This window comes from Artibeus jamaicensis, unplaced genomic scaffold, assembly GCF_021234435.1.
Source record: "Artibeus jamaicensis isolate MK-2021 breed Jamaican fruit bat unplaced genomic scaffold, CSHL_Jam_final contig_477, whole genome shotgun sequence".
Lineage (NCBI taxonomy): Eukaryota > Metazoa > Chordata > Mammalia > Chiroptera > Phyllostomidae > Artibeus > Artibeus jamaicensis.
Genome location: NW_026521854.1, coordinates 5,828,637 through 5,836,935, shown reverse-complemented (window position 1 = coordinate 5,836,935; position 8,299 = coordinate 5,828,637). Strand labels below are relative to the sequence as shown.

At 51.7% G+C, this 8,299-nt stretch overlaps 1 long non-coding RNA gene across 1 annotated transcript; it reads left to right on the top strand.

Annotated features, from left to right (window-relative positions):
- The first annotated feature begins 2,021 nt into the window (after window positions 1-2,021).
- LOC119054664 (uncharacterized) lies at window positions 2,022-3,484 on the top strand. The gene is made up of 3 exons (XR_005083562.2): window positions 2,022-2,110; window positions 2,531-2,662; window positions 3,011-3,484. It is a non-coding gene; the product is annotated as an uncharacterized LOC119054664 (long non-coding RNA).
- Window positions 3,485-8,299: the final 4,815 nt, after the last annotated feature.

Genomic DNA, 8,299 nt, shown 5'->3' with positions numbered 1-8,299 from the left:
CCAGTCTCGTCCTGGGGGTGGCTCCACACGCCTCTGCATCATGTGAAGTGGCGGGGGCCACACGAAACCCTGCCCTGAGCCGCCCCAGCCCCAGCAGCCAGGACAACTCAGCGGACCGCTCTGGCCTGGAACCTGGTTTGAAGTCCACTGCCCTGGTTTTGGGATGTAGACTTCTGAGGGGACACCCTCACCCTGAGGGGGGCCCACGTAAGGCACATCAAAAGCTCTTTGGTGTGATTCACTCCAGAACATGGTTCTGTCTCTTCATTTCTTCTTCAGTAAATTTCTAAACAAAATATTGAATACACACAGAGTAGGTGGACAAATTCTGAATAAATACGCCCGTGAAGCCATTATCTGAGGCAGGAACCAGAACATCACCAGCAATGCCCCGGCCCCCTCCTAGGATAACCACTGACTTGTAGGCCTACAAATTCGCCTTGCCTGGCTTTGAATCTTATATAAATAAACTTTCACAGAATGCATCTTTTGTGTCCAGCTTTCTTCTCTCAGCATTATTTTGGAGATTCATCTGTTTTTGAGGAGAGCTGCAAAATATTTTTTCTATAAGAATGTCATTATTTATTTGTCTGTTGATGGCAATCTGGATCGTTTTCAACTTTTCTATCTCCCCATCTGTAACCAACAGTGAAGAAACCTGAAACTCAGGTATTTTTTAAATCCTAGAGCAAGTTAGGAGCAGGCAGGACTGGAAGCTGGGTCGAGCAGTGGATTCCAGCAGGACCCCCAGGCCCTGTGGCCATTGCAGCACCTAAAACAACTTACTGACTTCATGTCCCATCCACCTACCTGGGTGAGTGAGCACCCAGCCCTCTCCAATCAGGCAGAGAAGCCCTTGAGAGCCAGAGCAGTCTCCGTGGTTAACACCAGCCCAGAGCGCACGCCTCTGCTTTCCACGGCTGGCTGTGTACCCCTTCCCTCCCAACACTTCGCTCACCAATTTGCCAAGAAATCCAAGAGGACGCTAAATTCCTGTTATTAAAATGGGAGGGGCCTTGTACAGGGAGGGCCTGAAGCTGTCTGCCATCCCTGGGCTCTCAGTGTGAATATTCATGAGGGTCTCCCCACCCTCCTGGTGGGGAGGGGGAGAACAGAGGCTCCAAGCAGGACTCAGAGGCCACCCGGAGTGGTGGTCCCCGACCTTGTGTCTTTGCTCTTCAAGCAGCATGATCCTTTGCTTAAACCAGATTTCAGATGAACATTTTGGGTGACCCCCAAATTTGTCCGCCTGTCTCCATGGATCGCATAGAGCTCTGGGAGGTCCAGGTGAAAACCTTTGATCTGGACCAACCACAGATGTTAACCAGGGCCCAGAGGGTGCCCACTGCTCCTGTGGGTGGTCACCCTGTCACCTTAATACCTCCTCACACTGAGGTCGGAGCGCATTTCTGGGCTGGTCTTGTGTAACTAGACTGAAAAGACGCCCACAACCTAATTCCAGATGTCATTTTTAAGTGCACAGTGTTGGTAGGTGGGCTTGCCCCTCTGGTAGATTCCTACTGGTGGAGATTAGTGAAATTCCCCTAATCGGGGCTCCACAAAAGTTTAAGGGATCCCCACCACCCCAGAAGGGTGAGGACACAGCGCAGCCCCTCTGAGCAGCGGGCAGCTGCTGCCACTCCAGTTTCCAAGCTGAGTCAGGGATGCCCTGCGCCCAGAGCCTCTTTTGAGCTGTGGCAGGTTGGGGCGCCCCCTGCTGGCTGGATTGCCACAGAGGACTCCCTCGTTCCCCAACAAGGAGGGAGTTGGGGTGACAAGGCAGGTCCCACAGCTCCAAGCTAAGCCTGAAAATTAATTCCCAGCAAATTGTCAGGAAGTACTCTTTTACTCTCGGTTGGTTGTAAAAGAGCACAGATTACAACATTCCTCGCACAGCAGGCCGCACCCCCCTCTGAGTACAAAGTGGGGGGGAGGGGGCGCGGAGCGGGGGCGTGGGTGAAGGGTTTCTAATGCAGACCTCTCTGCCACCTTGGGACCCGCCTCTGCAGACGCCTCCGGGTGCGATGCAGTCCAGCGGGTTCACCGCTTACTCGTCACGAATCTGAGCGCTGTGAAACCGAAGGGTTATGGACCGGGCGGGGAGATGAAAGTAAGGATGGAGACAATGTTTAAGCAGCTGCTTCTCTTCTTTTGCTCAGATATCCAGAGGTTCTTCTCAGACAGTTAAAATTTGCAACTGGCTTTTAATTTGTAAGTTGCTGTTACTAACTGCTAAGTTTAAATGTCCCCAAACTGTAATTTGTCAAGAGCTTTATGAGAAATTCTGTACTTCTTTTTACAACTACAGGGCATTCTGAGGGCCCCCCCGGTCTGTCCTCCGCAGGCAAGAGCTTGCGGCAGGAAAGGAAGGAAGGAAGCAGGGAGCAGGGAAGGCCGGAGGGAAGGAGAGGAGGGATGGGACCGGGCGGGGCCGGGAGCGTGTGTACCTCTGATGTATATGCATACGCAGGTGGCTCCAACAGCGAGTACTGACTGAGTGCTCGCTCACTACATGCTGGGTCTGTAACAGATACTCAGGATGCAAAGGTGGATATGAGACCCACTGACCAGCCCGGAGAGCTTGGCGTCTAGTGAGGGAGACGGCTGTGAAAGCCCTGCCGCTGTAGCAGAGGCAAGGGAAGAGCGAGGAGCAACTGCCTGGGTAAGTCAGAGAACACATCCCTGAAGAGGGGACCTTCGGGCCAGATTTTGGAGCGTGATCACGAGCTTTCTGCTTGGCGTAAGGGACACTCACTCGTTCCAGTCTGAAGAACCCGTGTGGGCCGGGCATGGAAGAGGCAGCTGGCCCAGGCAGGCCACGTAGCCAGGCAGAGGAGCAGAAGCTGCCGCCCCCGCCCTCGCCCCTTTCTGAGCTGGCAGCACAGAGAGGGCGCCAGCCTGGGGCAGCCGGTTTGCAGGCTCAGCTTCCCCTGATCTCTCTGGATATTGTTGCTCTTGTTGTTTTTAAGATAGTGCTTGTTTTTATTTTTATTTTTTTATTGTTGTTCAGTTACAGCCGTCCTGCCTTTCCCCCCATGGGTCTCCCCTGCCCCACCGCTGGTTGTTCAGCCTCTTTCCCACACCAGAACGGAGGACTGGTGAGATCCCTGTGACGCGAGGTGCGTGAGCAAAAGGGGCCGGAGAAAGGGGAGCTGTCCTGGCACGCCTGTCGGGTCTCTGCCTGAGCCGAGAGCCCGCGATTCCCGCTGAAGGCAGAGACACCCGCTCCGCCCTGGGGCATGGAGAAACAGGCCCGGAATGACCACGCGGCCTGTCCAGGTCACGCAGAAGTTACCCGAATTACTCTCCAAACACTTCAGGTGCTGAGGTCTGGCCTCCTCCACTGGATTTTAAGACACCTGAGGACACAGACTGGCTCTCATCCCTGCACCGTCTCATCCCTGCTTCTGCCGGCTTTGGGGGAGATGCTGGTAGCAGACACCAGCGAGGTGACAGCTGCGTGTTCTGCCTGGTGGGGCCCTGCACCGATGCAAGTAAAGCTGGGAAATATTTCAGTTATTTATGTGAATCTTTTTCCTCAATTTGTACCCACACAGGCTAATCACACAGCAATGGGTCCAGCAAGCGGGCTTCCCCTCTCCGGGGCTGGACTCGCTGTGACTCATGGAGGGGGTTGCAGTGACTAGTTCCACCTGCGACATTTCCCTCCTTCCCCGTCCTGGCGTTCTAAAGCGAGCTCTGATTTTCAGACTCTGCATCTCTGTTCATGCCCGCGGGTGCTGAGAGGCCAGGGTGTCCTGCACTCGGGGGCTTCTCCTCCCTCCTTCCTCACCATCTGTCACTCTTCTGGGTGAAAATCCAGCCACCAGGGGACCCAACTAAACTCACAAAGATGTTCTGGAAAAGAAGGAAGTCTTTCCAAAGTTTGTGGGGCCTGTGACCTGTCAACAGGCTCGTTACCATTTGTGCCTTCACAGACAGGACTCCACTGGCCCCAGGGCTCTGGCCCAGGTGTTAGTCATACCTACATGTACAAATAGGAAACGGGACTGTGAGTGGCGCCCCCTTCAGGACTCAGAGTGAATGACAGGTGCAGCAGGGATTTGCCGCTGGGGTTTTTGAACCCTGAAGCCTGCAGTCTTTTCCCACACACCTCAGAAGGCCTGTTGAGCAAGACGTCCTTGGAAAGGGTGGTCAGGGCCCTGAAGGACTGGGATCCAGAGACGGGAGCTGTAGGAAGAGGAAATTCTAGGGCATGCAGGTCTGGCTGGGAGTCGGTCTTATGTGGAGGCAGGCTCTGCTGGTGACGGTGCTCGTGGCCCTTTGGGGAGCCCTGTTCTCCAGTTCCCTACGGCCTGTCAGGGGCCCCATCTGCAACGCTTCTGTGGTTTCTGAAGAGGGGGCAGAGGCCAGTCGGGGTTGCAGGGAGCCTCCTAGGGATTTCTCCAACCAAAACTTCCTGTCCCCTTCTGACTGCTGAGAACCGATCTGATATTGACATGAAAAATGTCCATACTCAAGAGCGGAGAACCGGAAGTTAAACGGACTTGTCAGTAAATCACTCCCCAGTCTCCTGTCTACTCCCAAGTAACCGAGGGCTTTGTCACTCGGCATTTCGCTACACAGACCCTAAAAAAGATGAAGCGGATGCACAAAATCTAGAACAACAGGATTGGTAAGGACCAACCTCCCTATTTCGTAGATGACCTGACTGGGGAACTGCCAGCTCGTGAGTGCTGCTAGCGATGGGACTTCCACTCTGAGTTCCCATTGGTCAAGATTTTATAAGCTCATGTACCATGGAAAGTTCTAAGAAGGTCAAAAAGTGTGTGGCATGGTGGGCAGCTCCCTTTAATAGTCCACTTTCCAGCTTGGAGAGATACCATCATACAAGCAGAAGAGCAAAAGTGAAACATAAGCCGAGTGTGTAAAACTCCAGGTGAGTGATGCAGCTGTGAAGGCCACAGGACATCAGAGGTGTGCGGGGATTGTGGGGGAGGGGGGTCACTCACCTTCATGAGGTTTAAGTAGGTCAGGGAATGGCTGGCACCAAAGCCAGCTCTTAAGTCTCCAGAGATCACCTTCCTCAGTGGCTCTGCTGGTCCCTGAGGTCTCCACCTCCTCCAACCTGCCTGCACGGTGACTTTGGAGCTCACCTGCACACGTCAGCTACAGGGGAAGGGGTGGGGGTTATAAGCGCCTCTGTGGGCTTGTGACCGAACGCAGGTCTGACTGCCTGCTGCTTGGAAAGCCAATACTCAAGAGGCAGGTGCTGATGTAAAGGAAAGTGGTTTATTTGCAGATGCTGGCCATCTGGAAGATGGGGGACTCATGCCTCAAAGCCCATCTCCTGGGGAGGTAGGGTACCTTCTTCTCAAATCCCTTCTCCCCCTCTCAGTGGAGGTGGAGATTTTTATAAGGAGGGGGAGGGGAACAGAACAAAGAGATCAAGGGAGGGGGTTGCAGAGTTCTCTATGTGCAGACAAGCACAGTCCGTTCCCATAGCTCAAGCGATGGTCTGGTGTGCGTCATCCGGGCTTGGAGTCCTCCGGGCTCCAGGGTTGAAGGTCAGCAAATCTCCCAGAGCTAGGATGACTTAAGGTCTGAGTCTGCATCTTTTGAAGTTAGTTGTTAGGATTCTTGTACAAATATCCTATTTATCTACAAGCTACATATTAATCAGAGTCAGCACTCACAGAAACAACATTGAAAGAATGGTGGGTGGGTTACAATTTCCCACCATTACAATTTTTCACTGTTACAGGCTGCTGCATTTAAAAAGTGCCTAGCACTTAGTGTTAGCTGTTTTTATTTATAGTTTTAAATGTTATTTAAAAAATTCTCTTGCCCTGGCTGGTGTAGCTCAGTGGATTGAGTGAGCACGGGCCTGTGAAGCAAAGGGTCACAGGTTTGATTCCCAGTCAGGGCACATGCCTGGGTTGCAGGCCAGGTCCCCAGTAGGGGACACACGAGAAGCAACCACACGTTGATGTTTCTCTCCCACTCTTTCTCCTTCCCTTCCCCTCTCTCTAAAAATCAATAAATAAGTAAATAAAATATTTTTAAAAATTCTCTTATAGATTTTCCCAGTACTGTCCAGATGTAGGCAGTGTTCACTGCACTGAAGTCAGCCATTAACAGTTACCTTGGGGTAAGCCATTCACACAAACTGCTAAACAACTTTTTAGGTTGTCTTTGGAAGAAAACAGAGCCCAGAGAAAACAGAATCCTTACCCACTCCCTTCAGAGCTGGGAGGAGGTCAGAGCAGGGCAGAGTGAGAGGCCTGGTTCAGACAGGCTGAAGTGGGGAGAGGGGAAGATGAGGGTGCAGATGAGTGCAGAGGGCAAAAGGCAGAACAGGATGTAGAGAGTGACTATCACTACCAATTTGTCAGTGTGTGTAAGGTTCACAATAATTAGCGAGTGGTCCCTTGCATCAAGTCTCATTGGAAGTTGGTTTCGGCAGAATCCTTCAACTTAGAGTTTCAGGGTCTAATCAATTAGTGTGGAATTTGCTGCCCTCTTCTGGAAAGCACGGGGAGTTGACCTTTTGATTGTGCAAATCGGTCGTAAGCGTGGGAAATCTGAGGCCAGTTTCAGACAGAATTTGAAAGGTGTCTCAGCAGGAAGGAAAAACCAGGTGGGAGTAGACAGGAAGGTAAGTGCGTGAACAAAAAAGGGGCCACGTGTGAAGCCTGACAAGTTCCGGGGCGGCTACATGGCGGCCTTAGGAACTCAGAGACCTGAAGTAACCACGTGGCTGGTGCGAAATGAAAACTTCCCAACTAAAAGCAGGGTGGGCGGTCATGCCCTAGGCCAGTATTTTTCCCTCACAAAGGCCAATCTTCACCTTAACTGAGGCTGCCTTTTTTTTCTTTGTATCTATGAAAACATACCTGATAATATACTTTGGGATATTAATTTCCTTTTTCCCAGACTCCTGAAAGCACCATCGCCCCAGCAGAGCAGAGAAATCTCCTCACTGTTTCCGTCATCATGTGAATTGTGGGCTGTTAAAGGCCCGGTACCCCCGATATTGAAGAGTAAGCGTCTGTTCTTACTTTGTACTCAGTCGCAGAGACACCCCCTGCTTTGCTTCCCCTGCCTCTCTAGTCACCAATGAATTTCATGTAATCCCCTTACATCTTCCCCTTTGATTCTGATGTATAAAGTTAGTAGTAAGACTGATATTTTTCCAGAGTATTTTCTCAGTCTGTTGAGATTTCGCTTCCTAGGACTTGTCAGTTTGGTTCAAATAAACTCATAAAAAATCCTGACAGGTTTAGACATTTCTTACATTGACATAACATAGCATATTTCTCAAAATGTGCAGAAAAGTTCCTGCAACCCATTCAAACTTTAGCAAAACTTCCCTGCTACAACCAAAAGCCCTGCATTAAGCTTCGTTCATGAGCAGAAGGTGTTTGTTGAGATGTTAGTTTATGGAGGAAAGAGCTCAGAGTGTGGAGGCAGTCCGGCCTGAGCCGAGGTCTGGACTTTGCTGCTGCTGCTGCTGCTGCTGCTGCTGCTGCTGCTATGTGTGAAAGTGGCTGAGCTCAAGCTGCTTATTTAGCCTCTTGGCTTTGACTTTGTTGTGTCAAGGGAGGACAGTAGCGCGTAGCCCAGGAGGATGAGGTGAGATGCCATATTTCAGAAGACCAATGTCTCATAGATTTCCCTTTAAGAAATTTAGTTGAGGAAATGATAGCATCATATTGAGAACAATAAAGAGAGACCTGAATAAACAGGGTGCCAGCTGAGGTCCACCCCCCGCTAAGAGCCCCTGAAGCCGCTTTGCTCCAAATGAGTTAACTTCACCCCCACCCTGCCCCCAGGAGGAAGCGTTTGCCCTGAGACATCTAGATGTTCTTGGAGGAAGCTAGGTTCTTCCCCAGGGTCATAAGGAGCATTCCAAGGACCCATGCGTGGGAGGTTGGGGGTGGCAAGATGGTTTATTCGTGTGGAAATAGAAGCTGCCCTCGGGCTTCCAATGTCCCATCTCCCTCTGTCATGCTGTGGAAAAAGTCCAGTCTTGTCTTCAGTAGGGCCAGGATGAAGGCCACTGCCCAGAGTCTGTGCTCCATATGGGAGTCCAGTCCAGCTTCCGGCATCTGGCCAGCGTCGTGTGTTTCCAGCGGCAGTCTGTGGCTGTGACCCTGGTGTGGAGATGCACACCCATGGGCCACGTGGCTGGAAGGGGCGCAGGGCCATGGAGAGCACAGGTGCATGCACCCTGGGACTGTGGGCCATAAGTGAGAGAGAGAGAGAGAGAGCACATGCTTCTAGTTCCCCTAGGATTATATTAGCTTGGGCCAGGTTCCTTCTCAAACAAATCAAC